The sequence below is a fragment of the Pogonomyrmex barbatus genome, unplaced genomic scaffold, assembly GCF_055798465.1.
Source record: "Pogonomyrmex barbatus isolate J1 unplaced genomic scaffold, ASM5579846v1 scaffold6, whole genome shotgun sequence".
Taxonomy (NCBI): domain Eukaryota; kingdom Metazoa; phylum Arthropoda; class Insecta; order Hymenoptera; family Formicidae; genus Pogonomyrmex; species Pogonomyrmex barbatus.
In genome coordinates, this window is record NW_028297160.1 from 4140139 (window position 1) to 4161254 (window position 21116).

Sequence of the window (21116 nt, forward strand, 5' to 3'; positions counted from 1 at the left end):
ACCGAAATTCGATCAATCCGCCGATTTGTGAGGAATTTTGGAGTGTAAATCAGTTACGTGATTTATAGGAGATGATTTCGCGCGCCAACGCGCCCGATAAATTAAAATTGCTTTAAAAATAGATTGGATTGCCTTAAAATACATGATCGTAAATCGATTTACGGCTGTAAATTACACAAATGTGTAGCGCGTGCTCGGCAAAATTAAATGTTTTATTGAGAGATTATGAAATAAGGTTGCGAGCGCCATATTATTCGAAAATATTATAGATAGATTCTATAGATTACTATTGTGATTATTTATTACAAGGGATAATAAACAAAGCCGGAAATCATGTTTGATTACCTTAACGTAGTGGTTTATAGACTCAACTGTAAAATGTTATTAAAAAGTTCTCTACTAATTATTAGCAAGTGTGTAAACGTTGCAAAATGATTCGTATAACACAATTCAAAATATTGCATATTTTTTATTCATGGAAATATCACGCTTACTATGATGCTTTTAGGTGGTTTGTAAACCAATTTTGGCTAAACAAACAATCAATAGAGTGGCAAAGAATCGGAATTAAATTGTAGGCGGAGTAGAGCGATGCGGTAAACCATATAATCGATTTAATTTAAAGAAAATTCTATCAGTCATTCAACCAATTTATTCGCGGGTAAATTCGTTAAGTTGAAACGCATTTTATTGCTAAATAACTTTTGCTTAATTAAAGAAAGTAATTTAATCTTAATAAATTTACATGTTATAATTGATGAAATAAGTTTTGTGTACAGATTTATTCAAGGTTTCTTTTTCTGATTCTGTATGATATTTAACGAAGATATAAAAAAATACTTTAATATTCGAGAGAAAAGCAAGCTTCGCAAAATATCTTTTCGCTAGAGGATTCTATTATGCAAAAGTGTGCGGTAATTAATATGCATGAATAATTAATAAGTTATCCTTGATTTCTATTTTTATATGCTTAAATAGTGTATCAATATTATACGAAATAAATTGATTTAATTTATGTGTCAGTTTTAACATCAAATTTTCTATGGAAGTCACATATTCGCTATCATATAACATCAACAGTTTATATTAAGCTAAACTTGACTGTAACTGACTAACCACCGACTGTGATAATGATAAATCGAGAGTAAATCGAGAGAAATGTATCGTGAAGCGAATCCAGTTTACTTTGCCAAGGCCGAGGCGCTGGAGAAAGTAGTAATATTGTCTTATTAAATGAGAAACTGTTGCTGGTATTTCTCCATTTCGTGGAATGTAAATTACTAATTTGAAATATTTTTAGAATAATTATGAATGTTATTTATAAAAATACTTACGATCACTTTCTATATTCACAATGTTCTCTATATATTTTCTAGATATTTTTTTAAGATAACCAAAAATATTTATAGACCTTTTAAATATCAAAAATTTGTGTAGACTTAAAATTTAGAATTTTAAATCTAGAAATTTTGTTTCAATAATCGTGTGGATAATGTATTATTTTATATTGTCAACATGGAAACAGAGAAGAGATACAATTTCTTCATAAATCATACTCAATTTTTTAAAATATTTGCAATATATCCATGTATACTTAATTTAATGATGCGAATGTATCAATTTTTACTTTAATAAATAAAATAAGGCATGTAGAATCCCTCAAAGGCGTCCACGATAGACGACAGGTAATTAGCGGATCCAATAACATGCGGTTTCTCTTGAAAATGCCGATAATGCTGAGAACACCATCGTTTCTATGCTGAAAACGGCACGGGAATTGATTCCCGATTTTATATCATTCGAAGCGGCCGTTAGAAAGCCGATGCTTTGAGCGCACGAGGGCAGCTTGCGGATGACAGGTTGGCGTTTAGACTGACAGATTACTGCTTTCTCAAACTAATTCTCAATATTATTATAGTTAAACAAATTTCAAACAAAGAAATAATAAGAAAGAACGATTAAAATTTTTCTATGTAAATTATTTAAGTAGAAGTAAAGTATCATAAAAATAAAATCAATTATTACATTTATGGGAGATGTTTCAGTTAATTGTAACAGTGTAGAAAAATTAATTTTTAAATTATAAAATCAGAAAATTTTGTAATAATATTGCTTTAAGAATTTTATCACTTCTAATTTTTTAATATTTTTATTATCAGTCGCATATTTTTACATGCTTTTCTCTATTTTAATTGCAAATTCTGGAAAATTAATTCTCTTTATTACGTTGATTGTCTTTTTATTAAATTAGATATAATAAATGTTTTTAATACAAATGCAATATACAGAATAAGGATCTGTCCTATTATTGGTTTCATTATAACTTTTAATAAGCCGATTTGATTAAATAATTGAAAAAAAGTAAATTATTCATATATCAGCTGAATAATTCCCACGCAATTTAATAACATGACGTTGTCGTTCATTTTCCAATCGTTATCACTATGCATCTAATACATGAATATATGCTTACATATATCACATAAACTTCTCAAACTTTTCAGTTAATTTAAATGGTATTTTTTTGTGATACTTACTAATAAAATTGTTTAATTAATTTGGCTAACCTTAAATGAGTATATAATAAATTTTAATTTAGGAAATATGTCTTTTCCTTCTTTTCTCTTCTTTCCAATTATATCAAAATTATTCTTTTTAATTTACAAGTCTATTTCGAAAGAATTATATTTTGCAATAATATCTTATTCTATTTTCTAAATATAAATTTCCTATTAAGCTTATTTCTGTCGTTAATAACTTTTTAGTATTATAATATTTATTTACAGTTTTAAATTATTGTTTTCAATTAGAAAATAATTTTATAACGAAACAATTTAATATTTTTTGTAAAATAAAATCTTTCAAATAATTATCTTAAAATAAAAATAAATAGAGTGCAAGAATATAATTAGATAAATTTTATACCAACATTTAAAAATTACTAAAAACTTTATGTTTTTAATCATTTATTTCAATAGTGTAGCTATTGTTCAACTGCTTTTATAATAGTTATAATTTTACTATAGTAATACTGATTAATATGTAAGTACAACAAGTATATTTGAAAAAAATATTTGTCTAAAGTTATAAAATTCCATAATAAGGGCTCGATCGTACTTAACGTAAATCCATTTCGAAGTTGCGATCAATATTAGGAGTTTAAATACTGAAAGTCGCCTTTCTAAGCGTGACCCTGGTTACGAAACTACACGCCGTGGAATCTCAACTTTCATTTTCTACGGTCGTACCTCCTTGCCTCACGTACAGACGTGCCTCGCGCATGCTTCTGCACGTGACGCGTGCCATGTATGCACTCGGTTACACGTGTGTGCGCGCGTGATCCAGCAAGTGCATAAAGCCCAGGTTACAATTGTTGTGGTCGGCGTGTAACCGAGAGCCTGCTTTACGCGACAAGTTCGCATTTAAGGCCGACAATGCTCCAAAGATGTAATCTTGAATTCTCCAAGTGTAAGTTTCCTAATAAATAGCCTCCTTTTCTGTCTGTACAAGTTTCTTTGCAGATTTTTTATATGGAAACTTAGACTTGAACTATTAACTATTATATTTAATATATTTTAGCATGTTTGAACTGACAGTTTTTTAAAAGTGTTTTTTAAAAGTTGCTTGATGATATATTTATTCGTGCCATTCATATCTTATGAAATTTTGTTGTGTTTATAATACACATTATATTAATTTTTTAGTTTAATAAATTTGCTTATTATAAAATTCCATTGACTAATTAATTAATTTTCCAATTAAATTTGTGTAAAGAAAGAATTAAATGCAATTTATTTAAAGTGAAAAGTTTGTCTCTAGACGCACGTCTCTAGATATCAAATACTTTCCAAAAATAACTTGAATGTTTGCAAAAATTTATCACGATCCAGATGAAAAAAATTCATATCGCGCGTTTTTTCTAGAAGAGAGAAAAACGAGATTCCTGTGCTTTTTACCATCCTCGAATTCTATTGAAAGTATTTCAGACCTTGTTGACCTGATCCTGATAACGTGACCCAGGCCTACATTCCTGCGATGTGTGTTCACTCGGCAAAACGCGTTGCGAAAGAATCCTGCGGGTTTTCTCGCCTCACATTCGTTGAAAACGATCGATTACGTGGCGGCATTAAAGTACTGAATAATGAAAATTCAAGAGATACCAGATTGTTAAAGTATTTGATCGTTACGCAAACTTTGTTTGAGGCTTTAAAAAAACGGTTCTTTTTTTAATTTTTTTTTAAAGAATAATGACGTTATTAAATCCGATTTATAGGAAAGGTTACTGTGGAGAGCTGTATTACGAAAGGTTATAGATTAGTATTAAATTCAGTTAGATCTTGATTAACAATTAATTTATAATTGATAGCTTTAAAAAAACTTCAAATCTATAATAATTTAAACTTTTTCAAGCACTAATATGACAAACGAAAAATTTAAATTTAAAATTATTGGTATAAGCTTGTAGTAAATTAGTCAACTTCAATTTTTTAACTGCTATAAATAAAATTATATTTTCGAAAAATTATAATGATAATGGGACATTGTAATTATATGTATTTAAAATAAATTCGTTGTATATCTATTTAATATCATTATTAATATCATTTGCATTTATATATACTTGATATATACTTGAAGTATAACATTTTACTATGTAATAAATTTGTAGATAAACTTGATATCTCCAAAAGCTTCTATACTGCTTCTATACTAATTTTCAAGTACAATATTCAAGTCGCATAATTGTTGCAATATAGTTATTAGCATATTCGTTATATTTATTAGTATATCGGTTTTGCATTTCAATACTTACTATAATTTTTTTAATACGTCAATAATTTGTACCTTTGATGTTCGCTCGTTTATGTCTTTGTGGCGTCTGCAGTTGTTAAGTAGTTCCTCGCCGGTTGACACATCCAATTAATGATTTCTTTACTACTGCAGCGTGCATCTCGTATGAATGATTTACCGTTATTCCCGTTGGCGTGATTTATTCTTCGACTGGTGCCCCTTCTGATCGAAAGTACAGAAATAGGATTCTCAATGGCACGGTGTCGCGCAGATGTCGTGGAATAATCTCGGTGCAAATCTCCTCTCATGAATAATTCGTCGAGACATCGATCCCTACGTATATTTCCTGTCGATCTACGTAGATTTCGATGATGTTATAACGACTCGCACTGCAATATGAAACGTGATCGGCACCGATCGCGTGTGTAAACGTCGCTTGGCGACATCGTTCTTTGATCGAGGCGATGCCATGGTTGTGGCGACGATGCACTCCCGAAGGATAGTAAATTGCACTTCACGAATTAGAGATCGGAGCACTTGATTTTACACGGTAGATTTATTGCAACTCGGAGATTTTCAATCTAGATCATTGCCATCATGAGTACAATTTAATGCAACTCACTAATCATTATTAAACTTGATTTACGGGATTACTCACGTATTGAATTTTCGGAAGGTAAAATAATGCATTTTTTGAAAAAAATTATTTAATGAAATGATGTAAAAGATGTCACGTTTGACATTTTGATTGAAATTTTATTTTAAATATTTTTTATTTCTTTTCCAATGAGTAAAATGTCATTCAAGACGAAAATGTTCAGCCATTATTGATTTCTTTGTTTAGAGCAATGTTTTGCTGTTAACAACCATTATTTCAATCTTTAATAAATAGCAGAATAAAAAGCGTTATATATCGCAAAATGAATGAGAGAGACAGAGAAAGAACGGATCCACGTCGAAGGAATATTTCCATATTCCCGTGAGTTTCTCTCGGAAGAAACTGACTGCCGTCTCTTTTATCATGGAGAAATTATGGCCCCGCTGTGACAAGAATTCAGTCCAGCAAGATCCCTCTGCTTTCCGTCATTTCAGCTGGAAGAAATTCGTAATGCCGCTCAACGTGCGCGACAGGGATGGTAACAATGTCACTGTTAAATTCTTTGCAATAATCGGGTTAAAAATATCGTTGACATCCTCGTACTAGATGACTGTACGTTTTATGGCGATCTGCGGTAAAAAATAATAATATATTCCAATTTTGCATCTAACATATAATTAGGATAACTATATATGACAGAGAAAAAGGAATTGTAATAAGAATTGCAATGATTTAAAATAGAATCTTTTTTAAGAAAATAGAAAAATACAAAAGATTTTTCTTCATAAATTGAAAGATATCCTTTTCGCTTATTTTTTTTATATATTTTTATATATTTAAAAAAAAAATATAAAACAAATTACAATTTAAAGGAATTTGAAATTCAAAGATTTATATAAATTTGTACTGTAATTTTATTCAGAAAAAAGGATAGGTCACGTATCACATTGGGAATCGAGATAAATTATATATGACAACGTATATGTGTTGCAACATATGACATTTACAGATATATGTATATTTATATATAATATCGTCACGTCCGCTGAAAAAAATCAAAAGATATCTATCTTCAAATCTACATTTAAATGAGAAAACTTTTCTGAACGTTTCGTTTAAAAAAAAATTATTTTTTTATATTTTTTATTGTAGGTATTAGAGTGGAATTTTGGTTAGGCGTGTAATGTGCAACCTGTAAAATTCTCTCTTCCAAATGGTCAGGAAAAAATCCACTTTAGATTCCCGAATCCCCAAGCAATATCTCGAGAGTTTTACTCACGTGAAGTATCTTTCAAAGATCTGAAAAACGCAAAAGAGAGAAAAAGGGAAAAACTTTTCCTGAAGACCAAAAAATTCTATTGATAGCGACAGTCCGTTTACGTCATGCATATTTTGGGGGAATGCCAATGAATGCGAATGAATCGATAAGTCTAATTTATAATTTGGTGAAAGGCGACTCGCTCACATGGAAAAAATAAAATTAAATCAACAAACTTTTTCTTGAAATAATCAATTCACAATGTTTCTCAAGTTCTGATTGATTCACATGATTAAATTTTTTTAATTATTGAGTTTTATAAATAAAAAAATTGTTTTGCGCAATTTTATAAGTTATCTATATGCAAGATATATTTTAAGAAAACTATTTAATATCTTTTATTAGTAATTTATAAAGTATACTTATATAAAAAATTAAACTAATGTTAATTTAATTAAAAAGTAAAATTTATCATTTTCGAGAGTTGATTTGTCAAGACTTTTTATCGCGACGCGTAATTGAATGTTTATAATGAAAGATATAATAAAACTATTACATTATCTTGAATTATAGAATTGTACCAAAAATTATTAAAATATTAGTATTTTCAAGATTAACGCGTATGAATGACAAAAAATTTTTTCTCGTGAAGATTATTTGCGAATGTTATTAGGACCCGACAAATTCTGACAATCTTCATTGGTGACACCTTTCTCGAGCACGCGGACCAATATACGATGATCGAGTATTCGTCTCGCGTTCGAGTGGAGTATGAGTAACTGGTGAAGGTCAGCCAGTATGAAATCCAAATGAAAAGCGAATATTGAAGCGATTCAGTTTATCGTTGTTTGCCTCGGAAGATTAACTAAGAGTCTTAGTGTATTTCTACGTTGATCAAGGTAACCAAAAAGTGAAATATAAATTAGGATTTGTTTTATGATAGTTAATCCTATGATCTCGTGGATTCATCTGTCTTCGAGGACGGTGAAATTAGATCATCTGACTTTGAGGACGGTGAAGATCGTACAAGGTTGTTGGTAAATGTGTGCACGTGCAAATCTATGTATGTGATATAATACAATAGATAAATTCAATTTAAAGAAAAAAAAATTGCGAATAAAATAAATCTTAATTAAATGTAACAAGAAAAGTTTTGTTCTTTTTCTTGCACATTAAAGTACATACTTATAAAAATATAATTGTTATTAATAATTGATTGTATTGACTCTGTTAGTAATTAGATTTAAAATAATAACGTTATAAGTACGTAAAATTAATAAACTAGAACGTTAAGGGAAATTTTTATCCGCATATGTGTTAGCATCGCGTGGCTTTCATCTTTTCACGGAAAACACATTCATCTATTTGCGTGTGGATGCTTTTGCTTGCAACTCTCTGGTCGACATACTCTATTAAGCATTATCACACATATATGTGCGTGACGATGTGTATATAATGCATATGTATGTGTACGGAAAGAAGGACAGTGCATCGGTGTTGATACGTGGAAAGCGGAAGAGGGATAAACTTAGATATATTTTGCACAATGCATAATTAACTTAGGTGCTTTGCCACGAACCTGTGGTGTATCATGCAGTGTGTATTCAACAAAGCAAGTTAATAATTCGCAAAGGCTTGTTAACCGAAAATGCAGACAAAATTTTCTTCTTTGCTGCTTAATATAATATAAATTTCTATTAAAATGCAGGAATCCAATTAAATATTCGCAAAGAAAGTAACAAGAAACCCGTGACTATATGTTTTCTGAATATTTCATTTTGAAACTTTAAAGTTACTTAAAATTTCGTTACTTGTACTTAATTTTTAATTATGAAGAAATGTCTTTATAGCATAATAAAGATTTTATATCTAAAATTTTAATTTTAAACTTCTTTCTTAATTTTTTAAGAGTAACGCAAAAGTTTCTAATTAATAGCGATATTGCGCTTTTAGACTTTTCTTGAAGCATCTTGAATTTTAATAACTATTGTTTTAAAATAACATTTTTGTGCAAAATTTAATTACGCATTAATATGTAAATATTGATGTACTGGATATATAGATAAAATTAACGATATAAAAATATAATTAATAGAATCAAATTTCAATTACTCTCTCGCAAAGGAATTATATATTAAGAACTTTATATCCAAAATCTACTTTTACCTTTCACCGACACAATGAGTGTCCAGCGGTATCTGATCTCGACCCGAATTCGCGATGGCGACCCTACCGAGATTTCGTCAAACTCACGTACACCAATACGCACGCGACCGCACTGTACACAAGGACAGGCGATGCAATAAAAGCGAACTTGGTGCGGTCGAGTGCCGATCTGCGTGACATTCTACCGTATAATCGGTGCGCCGTAACTCTTTCCCGCGATCCTCGAGAAATTCGCGTGGTACACGTGGTTGGGCGACATTCTCCAGCTGGCTGCTGAAGGCCCAGCATCGTTGATCTCTCGATTTCGTGCGCGCGCGCGCGTCAAGGACGCGATTGATCGACCGAGATTACATGAGGTCTTGTCCTCAGACGGGAAGATTTCGGGCAGATCGGATTCGATTGTTAGAGCAATTTCGGTGAGGACATCCAGAAGACGACATGACCACGAGGATACGTTTGCTCCTGTTGTTGGTCCTCTTCGTGGGATCGTTGCACGCTATTCCTGGCAAATTCAGCGGTATGTGGACTTGTTTTTCTCGATTGGCGTCCGGTGTTGTTAATCCGGCTTCACAGAATGGAGAGTGAAGTAGTGTGTGGATGTGACGCGATGTGATCTGGTTTCGACGGCTTGTCGATGATTTCGGCCCGGAGTGGTTCTGCGCCGCAATTGTTATCCTGGGGATGAATTGATCTCTCCGTGATTCAGCGATGAGAAATCACGTTTTTCCTCGCACTTTTGAAACGTCTGAAACGTGGACATGGCAAAATGTATTCACATCACGCGTTTAGTATTACGAACTGTTGCTATTCGGTCAAGATTCATTATTGAAATGTTACCGAAATAATGTATGCAAACAATGAGGATTATATGCCACAAAGATTTTTATAAATTTACATAATACAACATTATAACATTTGTAATCTCCGTATTTAAAAAAATATAGATTTAAAGTGATTTAGAAGTAGATACACGTTTTTTACTCGTTTTGAATATAATGTATTTAATATTCTTTTTCATCTTGTCAAATTACTTAATGTAATCTTTTTAAAATTGAATGTACATAAATGTACATACATTAAGAAGATACATACTTCGTATCTTCTTAATACATTTGCGCGTTTATAATAACGTATTAAATTATGTAAATCACTTACAACCATGTCATCGTTACTATAATGATGTTATAGTCTTTATCATATAATTATTAATTAATTAATATTAGTATCACCAACTTTCAGTCTAATCGATGAAGCCATTACACTGTCCTAATATCACTACATTTCGTCAGACTAAACTATACTTACCGGTCCCTTAATTAACTTATTTTTGCTTCTTTTAACTTTTTCTTCGGTACTTTCACCAATTCTAGAACTCGTTCCTTTCATCACTTCCGTCACTTTCGATTAATCTGAAATAATTTACTTTGATCATTAAATTTATTTCTTTTCAAATATCGATTGTTTGAATTAAACAATATATATTAATTATATTCTTATTTATTAAAATGTAAAGTTATTCAGTAAAACAAAAACATTAAAACATGAGATGTATAAAATTATGTATAAAATTCTTATATAAACAAAAGATAAATCAACTTAACTTTAATAACCTTGAATAATTTTTACAATTCTCATCGCAAACAGAAATTGTTAAATATGCATTGTTTTCGGCTTTAGCGCATAACTGAATAGTATTACATTTTTTAGAAATTGTACACAAATTCTCCAATATTTTTAGTATTTATATTTTTTATTTAAAGATATTTTTATAATCATGATTTTGCAAAGTTTTATGTACTGTTTTCATTTAATTTAAGAGATTGATAAAATGAAAGGCAATTGCATTTAATTTAAAGTTGATAAAATATCTTAGTTAATTGTAAGAAATAGAATAGAATTTAAGAATATATATTACATATAATTCTTTTCATTGAATTTCCGTTTAAATTTCAAAAGGGATCTCTGTACATTCATAAAACTTAATTTGTTTTTATTAGAAATCTGTTTATTGACCGTGATCATAGTAATAAGTTCATTGATCTTGGAAGTATAGTCATTGGACAAGTATATAACTTTATTCGCCCCAAGGAATAATCTTTTCTTTGGTCTCATTTTCCTTCGACATATCATATAAACATTATGCAATAGCAACGCGCACTTTCGTAGTATCTTTTATCTAACTGGTTATTTTAACAATGTCAACGGACGATAAAAATTTATGATTTTGAAGTGTCAGATACAAATACGTAAGATAAAATTTTTAAATGTCCGTGTAGTTCTTTTGCCACAATAAATTAATCAGCTTGTGTTTTTTGTGAGTTGTCAGCAAGTTTCATTGAGGCTATTTGTGCCACGGGGAACGTGCGCTCGTTTCGTATGAATGTTCCCGCGTCCGCAATTTACGGTGCGGTAATTAAGGAGTTAGCACAATGACGTTATTCTATCGAATTTCATAATCTTACGTGCCGGTAGTTCGCCTCGCGTTACGCTCAGCCGCCGGTGGTCCGTTGCACTGCAATGCACATGATTTACTTCACGGAGCGGAAGTGCAGCACGACACGAGATACTCTCTCCACTCGCTGTATACGAGGCGTTGCACTTGTACAGAACTCGCATGCCATTCTTTCTGTCTCCCTCACTTCTATACCGTAATATTCTTCCTGCGAATGTTTCCTCCTCTATCGACTCCCGGGCTAACGACGCATATCCTGAAGTCTTATCTCACACGAAAGGCTTGAGAGTTGCCACACGCCCGTCACGCTTGAAAAGACTAATTTCCCAATGATTCTGACCAGAAGCCAATAGCATGATGAGATAGAATCTTATATTTTTTTACGAATTCAATTGTGAATATGTACGTAAATTTTTACTATATACAAGAAAAATAATTATTTACAAGTGGCGTCTAAAATAAGCAATTACAACATTGAAAAAGATATTTTTATAGAATATAATACATTTTATACAAATACACAAAGATTTATAGTGGTGAATATTTTTTTATTAAATACATTATTTTATATTGCTTTGATTAGGAAAAATTTAAATAATATTTTTGTAAATAATAATAATATTCTATTCTCTTAAATAGTATCAAAGAAATGTGAAGGGTACAAAAATTTTAATGAAAAAACATAAAAAAGATTACATATTTTGCTTTATTTTAATCAAATTTTATTAAAATTTATGTTTATCTAAAGTAAACTCTTTAATTCAGCTCCACTTTTATTATTAAGAATTTATATAAAATTTCGTGTTATAATTTACGTTGTAATACATTTCTAATGGGGAAGGAACATTTCTAATTATTGTTATGATTCGTAAAAGAAGATTTACTAGCTCTTATGTTTCTCAGCGTTGTCTCTTATACCAATATTTCCTTGTTGCAACCTGGGCTAACGACTTATATCCCAGCGCATTATCTCGACAGACACGCGCTCTTTACTTCAACGTCGTCACGCTTAAAGGAGCTTAATTTTTTAATACGCAAAGTTGTCGCGATTGAAAGCAACATTCTATTTCCGTTAAAAAGTTATTGAAATAGCAAGAAGTCTTGAAATATCGATGAATTTATAATTATTTTACAGTTTATGATGTAATACTTGGCATACTGCAATCTTTATATATATTACTTACATTTTTATGCCTGTATAGCTAAGATTATTTACAGCTGATTTTATCAATATTTACTTTGATAATTTTTTCAAATATTTTTCAAATAATTGTGCACGTAAAATTCATTCATTTTAGACAATTACAGTATAACTATTTTCCAAAATGAAGACTATAGTTATAATAGATGTTAGATTAAGATACAAAATTAAAATAAGCTGCGTTACAGCTATCTATTTAGTAAAAAAAATGATAACAGAGCTGATTTGATAATCGTAAAAAGTAAATTCCAATAAAGCTTGCAACTTTATCTGTCTTCAATTGCATTAACTCGCGACGCTGTTAGCAAAGCCAGTGCTGTTGGACGTTCAAACGATGCTTTTTGTTTTATCGCGTTGGAATTCCAGATGGTGAGAGTATTACGCGGCACTTGTACGTGCTCCTGATTGTGGTTTCAAGAGGAAAGCTCGATCTTTGCTGCAATGCCGTCGTCGGCGTGCTCGGTCTGCGGCGGGCCGCGGTAAAACAAAACCGAAATTAGATAACGCCATCTGACCGTACCGAATACACCACTGCGAAATCGTCGCACCTTGCAAAGATGCAAATCATCAGTGCATCGCATCAAAATACAGATGAGATCAACAAATATATAATCTACAAATGTAGATGAAGCGAAACTTCAGTGTTACATGTTACATATTTCAGACATATTTCAGATCTTTTCTAAACAATCTTGCTTTTTTTTAAACGTAAAATATTGTTAATTATATTTAATATATGTTGTTTAAGTCAATTTTTAATTTTCAAATTACTTCTTTTAATTGTCAAGAAAATAATTCTGAATTGAAAGAAGTAGTAAAGTGAATTTTTAGGATATCATTAAATAAATTTTATAATCTATTGAAACTAATAGAATTTTTTAATTTTGATAATTATAATATTACACTTTACATTTTCGAGCATGCTTTAATAAAGTTTTTGAAACTTTGTCCATTGATTATTTTTCTTGGAAAATTCAACTTGAAAAAAATTCTTTAAAAATAAAATGATACTATTTGTTCCTTAGAGATTTTATGTGTATTATTTCAATTAAAAACAGATATTCACATAATTATTATCTAGATGAACCATCGGCAATTGGCCATTTTCGTAATCCAGCTGCGCGTAGCACATATATCAAAACAGGTACTTTGCATCTATTAATTACTAGCAATCGTTTTGCAATAACATTATTTGCTTGGACAGATAATCTTGCGGTGGTGAATCCATCGTGGGAAAATTCACCGCGGAACATGTTATTGCGTTTATGGGATTAATTACGAAACGAATGCGCCTAAACAGCCCCGCGTTATGCCCAGCTGGCGCACTCATTATCTAATGGCGTACGCTGAATTTATCACAGTTTAATTACGCCGTCAACAGTCGGCGCGTTTTGCTGTCGTGAAATATGATTATATGTCTGACAATAGGATAACATAATCTGCTTCCGACCGCTTACAACAGCCGAAATGTGCTCTTAATGGCGCTGCAGCGAGCATCATTCTAGTCATGTATTATTTTATAGATGTGCCAGAATGTTGCACGTGTTGTTAATGTTACAATCTGCGTATAAAAGTATAATAAAAATATAATAATTTTGAAAAAATAAATACGTTGTATATATAGCATAAATTTTTTTATATTAAATTAATACACAAATACAATAAATAACAATCATAAGATACAATTCTTTTCTAAAAATAAAGAAAAAAAAGTATTTTAACTCGACGGTATATATTCAATAAATATCTATACAATTTATTAAAAATAAAAATTATTAATGAATTAGACATTAGTAATAAATAATTAATTGTAATTTTTGTTTATCCAAATGACAGATTTCCATTTATTTTTATATAAATACATAATAGTTTAATTATATACTTATGACACTACTTATTTAATATTCATTTACAATGATGAATATGATAAGAGGGAAAAGTTATTTTAATAATAATTTAATAAATAATAATTTAATAAAGTTATTTTAATAATCATACTGAAATCTTTTTATTACTACAGTCAGAATATCGGAAAATATCTATGAAATTACCATTGTGACTATTTTTATTCACGATAAACAGAAAAGTTATTAATAAAAAATAAATTAATTATGATTTTTTTCAACCAAATGGAAAATTTTTATTTATTTTTACACAAATATATAATAATTTAATTAACTTGTGCTTGTACTTATACTTATGACATACTATTTTAATTCATCTAATATTTATTTCACATGACGAATGAGACATGCGACAAGAAAAAAAATTATTTTAGTTTAATAATCATAAATGAAATTTTTTTATTATTATATACATGAATATCTATGAAATTGCCGTCGTGACCTTTTTATTCAAGATGAACAGTAAAAAGGAAAGGTTATCGTGTAGAACCATGCGAGAAAGAAGTTCAAATGGAAAGAGAATGCGGTGAAGAACGTCTGCTCACGTTTCGCCGCGCCTCTTTCCGATCTACTCACTATCCTGCGTCGGTTTCACGTGGCTATCCACGTGTTCTTGTCACGTCCGGCTAGCATTTCAAACATGTCTTACGATCATTGCAAGTTCCAACGTAAGTACACATAGATATATGTCTCTAAAAGTGTATAGCGACATGCTTTGCAGCAAGTACAGGGCTGTCTTACTTTTCTTCCAGAAGAAAAACAAATGTTTGAAATTTAAAATCTGGAAAAAGATATAAGAAATAAGTTGTTTCCAAATAATAGAAAAATTATTTTCAATATATATATTTATATTTAAATATATATTTATTTTAATAATAATTTGTAACAAGTACATCATTGAATATTAAAAATTTATAAAAAGAAAAAATACAAAGAAAATTTATTTCATGCAAATTTAAATAATATAGTCAAATAAAAATTATTTCCTTTTCCAAATTTATTATTTATCCTAAAACATAATTATTGATAATTTTGATTATTTATTTTTAATTTTCATGAATGAATTAATTAAATCTATAAAACCAAGCATCCAAACAACTTTATATAAAGACAGCCCTGAACAAAATGAAAGGTTAAAGTCCCATAGGACATCAGCGAAGACCGTAAAATGATATCAAATTTGTGACGTAACCGGAACAAGGGTGGAGGGCTTCATCGCTGCATTGTTATCGAGAGCTCGTCGAAAATAACTTGTCTTGCAGGAATGAATTTCTGATAAATTGGATTTATATCCATAATACATATACATATATATGTATATATATATGTCATTCATAAACTGTATTCATGTTAAAAAGCATAGAGAAATGCGAGATATAATGTTTCAACATGAAAACTAATAATTTGCCTGATTCACATTTCTTAGCTTTACATGCTGAAAAAACAATATGAAAACTTTTAAAAAATAAATCATGTAAAAGTAAACTATAGAAAAGAATAATTGTAATTAATTTACAAAATTTACATGATTATATAAGCTTATTATTTATATTTGTGTCTTATTATATAAATATATAAAAATAAACATATAAATAAGAATTAAAAAGTAAGATCTATTTTATAATATTATTTATTATCCTTGCTATATTAAATTCTATATTAAGTATTTTTTTCTATAAGGATATTTATCTCTACTTTCGACATAATGACTATTATTGACTATTCAATATAAAAGTTATTAGTGTAAAGCTATTGCGGAAGTTTAAATGATAAAAATTATATAAACATAATTATAGAAAAAAAACTTAGAAGAAATAATTTAAATATTTCGTCATATATTACCCATCTTCGAAATATGTAATGAAATAATATGGCTTTGCCTTTTTTGCAACATCAAGATCCCTGTTATTTTCTCGCGACGCTTGGAGGACATTGAGATCGTTAACCAGAGGTGTAACCGAACGATGCCAAGTTGGCGATGCAATTTCTCATTGCGCTACCCACGTCACCGAGATTACGCCGGACGTACGGCTCCTCTTCTCACGTCATTTATTATCGTACCTCACGCAAAAAGGACTCGTCGACAAAGCTCGACGGCGACGACGAAGCCAGGTCGAGCTTTTCTTCCGCGCGCGCTCTTTTTTCTCCGATGGAGTTTAATTAGCCCGGCGTAGCGTCCGCGAAAGGTCAGCCGCGTGCGACGGACAGACGAACGAACACGTAAGTGCCACTTCCACGCAAACATATCGAAGAGAAAGTTTCGATGAAGCTGATTGGCTTCATTTCTCCGTTGGCGCGGCGGTTCTTTATCGGGCGAAGTAATAAAAGGAACCGAAGTTGCTTCTTTCTCTCTCTCTCAGGTGATCGCACTCTTCCCGGCGACCTCTTCCCGGGACAATGTGCATTTCTCTCCCCGCCGCATTTTCCTCCTCCCCATGTTCACCCGATTTTCCACCTCCGCCGTTGATGAAATTACGTAAACTCCATTTTCCGGGCGCGCGAGCGCCAGTCCTCTCGAGAGAGGAACCTCGTAAGGAAATATGGCGGGTACAATAATAACGTAACTCGGTATTCGGAGTGAAGTACTGGAGGAGTATCTTTTCAATGGTGTGGAGTTTTTAAATCGTTATTATACATTGATGATAATTCTTCTTCTTTATCTTCTTCTTTTATTTCTTATGTATTCATGTTTGTTATTTAATACGCAGAAATTTAATGCCTAATTTACAATTATTATTCATAAAAATTTTTGAATTTATTTATTTACGCTGAAGAATGCCATTACAAACTAATTATAACTAATTATAACTAATAATATATATTTATTTTAAATTTATTAAATATTTTTCAATGTGGTTTGCCTAATTTTAATTCAGATCTTTCTACATCCATATTGCAATTTTCTAAAAGAAGTAAAGTAATAATGTTTCGGAAATTCTTGTTTAAATTATCATGTAAAAAATATCTTAAAATATTTCTTGAACATTAAATGAGTTATTTTAATTTATATTATTGTTATTATAAATAAAAATTGTGCTATAGTTAAAATAAGAATATCTTTTTCAAATTTAATTATAGATATCAATGGAAACTTATTATATTCATATGAGAATATTTTGTACTATATTTGCATCATTGTATTTCTTTATTAGAAATATTATTAGTACATTAAAAAAATTAAATAATTACATTAAAAAATTTTTATCTTCTGTTTCTTTAAAATAAATGTATGACACTCTAATGCAGGCAAAAATTAAAATGTAAATACTATCTTAAATTTAGTTTTGTTGAGTTATAAAATGAAAATCTTTTAAATTATTAGATAATAGAAATAAATTATAGAAAATATAATACTTTTAAAATACAGCTTTATATTTGATTAAATATTCAATTAAAAATTGTCGATATATATTTTCTAATGTACAGAAAATAATGTACTTAGTTATTACATTTATTAATAATTATTTCTCATTTTTAAATTGTTGGATACAAAAATTGATAATAAATAATATATAAAACATTTATTTATAAGTTTTTAGTCGAATAAATACACAGTATAATGTATATGAAAAATACATATAATTCTTTAGATCATTACAAATATTATGTTGTATAATTATGTATATTTAATATTTCATCTTTTTGTTAACTGACAGATTATTAAATATTGTAACAATTTTAATTATTGCATAATATTGATAGATATTATAATTAATTATTTATGCATTTATTTAAAATTGAATATTTATTAAATTGTAATTGAATAATAAATGGTTTCAATAAATCATCAATAAATAATCATAAGAAAACAAAAAAGAATACTACAAAATTTCAAAGCGAATTGCAAATTTCAAAACGGATCACGAATGAATTCGGAATTTATTCAGCGTTGTGCCGGAGACAACGTCTCTCCCAGAGATTTTTCCAGAGGGAATTACACTTGTAAGACATAGGAAGAGAAACGCAGATTTCTTCGAATCTGAAATGTTTCCGTCCATATCGATTGCACGCTTGAGAAGGCCACGACGCGCGTCGAAGCCGCATCCGCTTTTCCGCGTCGCGATTCCGCGAGTCAATTTCAGCCGGTGGCAGCCGTTTTCCATTGCCAAATGTGGGAACCTGCCTCTTCCATTTGCCGAAAACGATACCCGAACCGCCGCTTTCTCTCTCTGTCTTCTCCGTCGCTCTTACCGTGACCTCGAATTCGAGGAGGATTGTACCGTATCGGATCTATACGGCTATTTCGACAGCGTGCAAGCCAGTATGCGATCCATAATAGAATTGGGAGTCACGCGAGTGCTCTGAGAGAGGACAGCCTACTTCAATAGTCTCAAAGATATTTCTACTATCGTTACTTTGCGTAACGCTATCTCTGATATAATCAGGGATCCCGTCCGTTTTTTCTTATCAAAAAGTCTATTTTAATTTTATTAAAGAATTTCGCACTAAAATATATCATATAGAAGAAGCATTTTTTCTTTTTTCGCTGTTCGGCATTATAGCATCGAAAAAAATATTATTTATAAAAATTATATAAACTAAATTATAAAATATTGATATTTTGCGTGTATATATAATATTTTGTGTGTAGAAATAATACGCAAAAAGGATTGCCACTATACACGTATTATTATCATTTTTCTGGATATTGCATATTGTCATTTAGCTTATGCGTAACTGTATATTAATATCGTTGTGCATTGACAGCTCTAGGGTGCAGTTGCATACCGGTGGGCCGTGACCGCTCGCTTTGATCACCCCATCAGTATGCATTGCACCATAACAGACATTTACGTAATGTGGCCCCCGTGATTTTGCCCACATGACGACGTGTGTCCCCTCATCCTCGGTAAAATCTTCCTTTACGAATACAAACGCTGAGCATAACCCACGCCGGCGATTGTCTTTTCGAAAGCATGTCAAGGACCCTCGTTGAACGAAGGTCGGTCGCTCTCGTGAAGTTTAGTCGGTCATCCGACTGGCTGACTATTAAGTTGCACGTCCATTCCGTCCAATTAAAAGTGACAGATCGCTTAGAGGCACCGTTATCCTTAATAACTAATTTATTTGTCGATCCTTTTGTTGATCCTTATTGTACACAATTATCTTTTTCGTAATTATTCGTCGTAATTATGTCATATTAGTTACTTTTTTTTTAGAAACGCACATTTAATAACACTAAAAATCAAAAAGTTATTTTACTATATGTCACTATTTTTTTAAAAATTGCTGAGTATCTTGTTCATTTCCTTTAAACATTTTCTTTTTATCAATCTTATATAATCATATTTATCGTTTAATTTTTAATTCTTTAAATATATATTGTTAAAAAGAGACATAAATTCTACTTTATTAAATCCTATTTTATAAGTTTATAAACTTAATATATATATGTACTTAATATATACTTAAAGATTTTGTAGTGACTTCTGATTTATGCTTAAAGCTGTGAATAATGCTCATCATTTAAGCGCAAGATTTGAAGATACTTGGAACATATTCTGAAGCATAATATTCAACGTCGAATAGACAATAGAAAGATGTGATTAACGAAAGATGAAACTTGTGTACCGATAAATAATTAATTTTGTCCTTTGAGAGGAAATTGATTTATTTTGATTTATGCACGTTATTCATTTTGAATGTATCTAAGAGATCATTTCCTTAATTAAGGTACTCATTCATTAGTCATTTTAATGCGATTCTAGATGACTGCATAGCAAATTAATCGCCGAGCGATGTTCAACAGAGATTTGACCGCTCGTCTCAATATACATATTGCTTTAAGATAACATATTAATCATTAATCATTAACCAGATATTAAAAATTAAACTCATATATACTTAGTAAACGCATATAAACTCAACATGAATTAAATAAGATCGTGTTTATCAAAAAGCGTCCTATTTCATTTTTTTTCCTTTATCCATTTTTTTTCTATCTAGCTACAAATGTGACAAATAATTAATAGATTGCATTCTTACAGTTTCTTGAAAATAATTGTTTAAAATTACATAATTTGCATATTTTCAATTATTGTTATTTAGATATAAAATTAATATACACGTTTCTTGTTTTTAATGGCGTGGAATACAGAAGTTTGTATCTAATCTTTTGTTCGTGTCTCTTCGGCAATTTAATTATTCACACGTTTTAAACATTTGTTTCTTGATTATGACTCAATAAATTATCAATTTTTTGTGAATTTGCAAGCGATAATTAAATTTTTTGTGCATGCAGATCATGTGATTTTAATTCACGTCATTTTCGAGCTTGTATGTGTATAAGATCACACTCATAAATTTCAACTTTACGATGTCATTTCTTTTAAACGAGTGCAAGCTTCAGATTGCCACTCGATAAAATCTGATATTTTAAGAGTGAAAGGATCATTTACTTTCTGGATTGTAATCTTAAAATCATTATAGATGAATGTTATATTTTTAGCAAATTTCAAAAATGATTGATTGATCTGTACTCTATCGATCCGTTGTATCACTAATGAGGTATGCAAAATTACATTCAATATTCTCTGATATTATTCTTTATAAAATATTTTAATTATTTGACTAATAATTTTGCAACATTTATATTAATGATTTATTTAACATGCTGATAACTCGTTTATCTAGTTGGCTGATACTTTAAAAATTTATTTGCTGAAAATATTAAGAGAAAAGAGGGAGCAACATCGCTCCAAATTTATTTATTTATATTAATTTATATTAATTATTGATTGCCCGTA

The 21116-nt window shown here is 30.1% G+C and overlaps 1 protein-coding gene and 1 long non-coding RNA gene across 5 annotated transcripts in view; one reads left to right on the plus strand and one right to left on the minus strand.

Annotated features, from left to right (window-relative positions):
* LOC105429016 (salivary C-type lectin 2) overlaps positions 1–21116 on the plus strand; it is a 97295-nt gene that overhangs the window by 63304 nt on the left and 12875 nt on the right. The window lies entirely within an intron of this gene.
* Positions 6280–11545, minus strand: LOC105429015 (uncharacterized). 2 transcript variants are annotated; one of them, XR_016140617.1, is made up of 3 exons: positions 11280–11545; positions 10119–10222; positions 6280–9558 (listed from the first exon to the last, which is right to left on the minus strand). It is a non-coding gene; the product is annotated as an uncharacterized LOC105429015 (long non-coding RNA). The 2 variants fall into 2 exon arrangements; XR_968055.3 differs by having other exon boundaries at positions 11276–11545.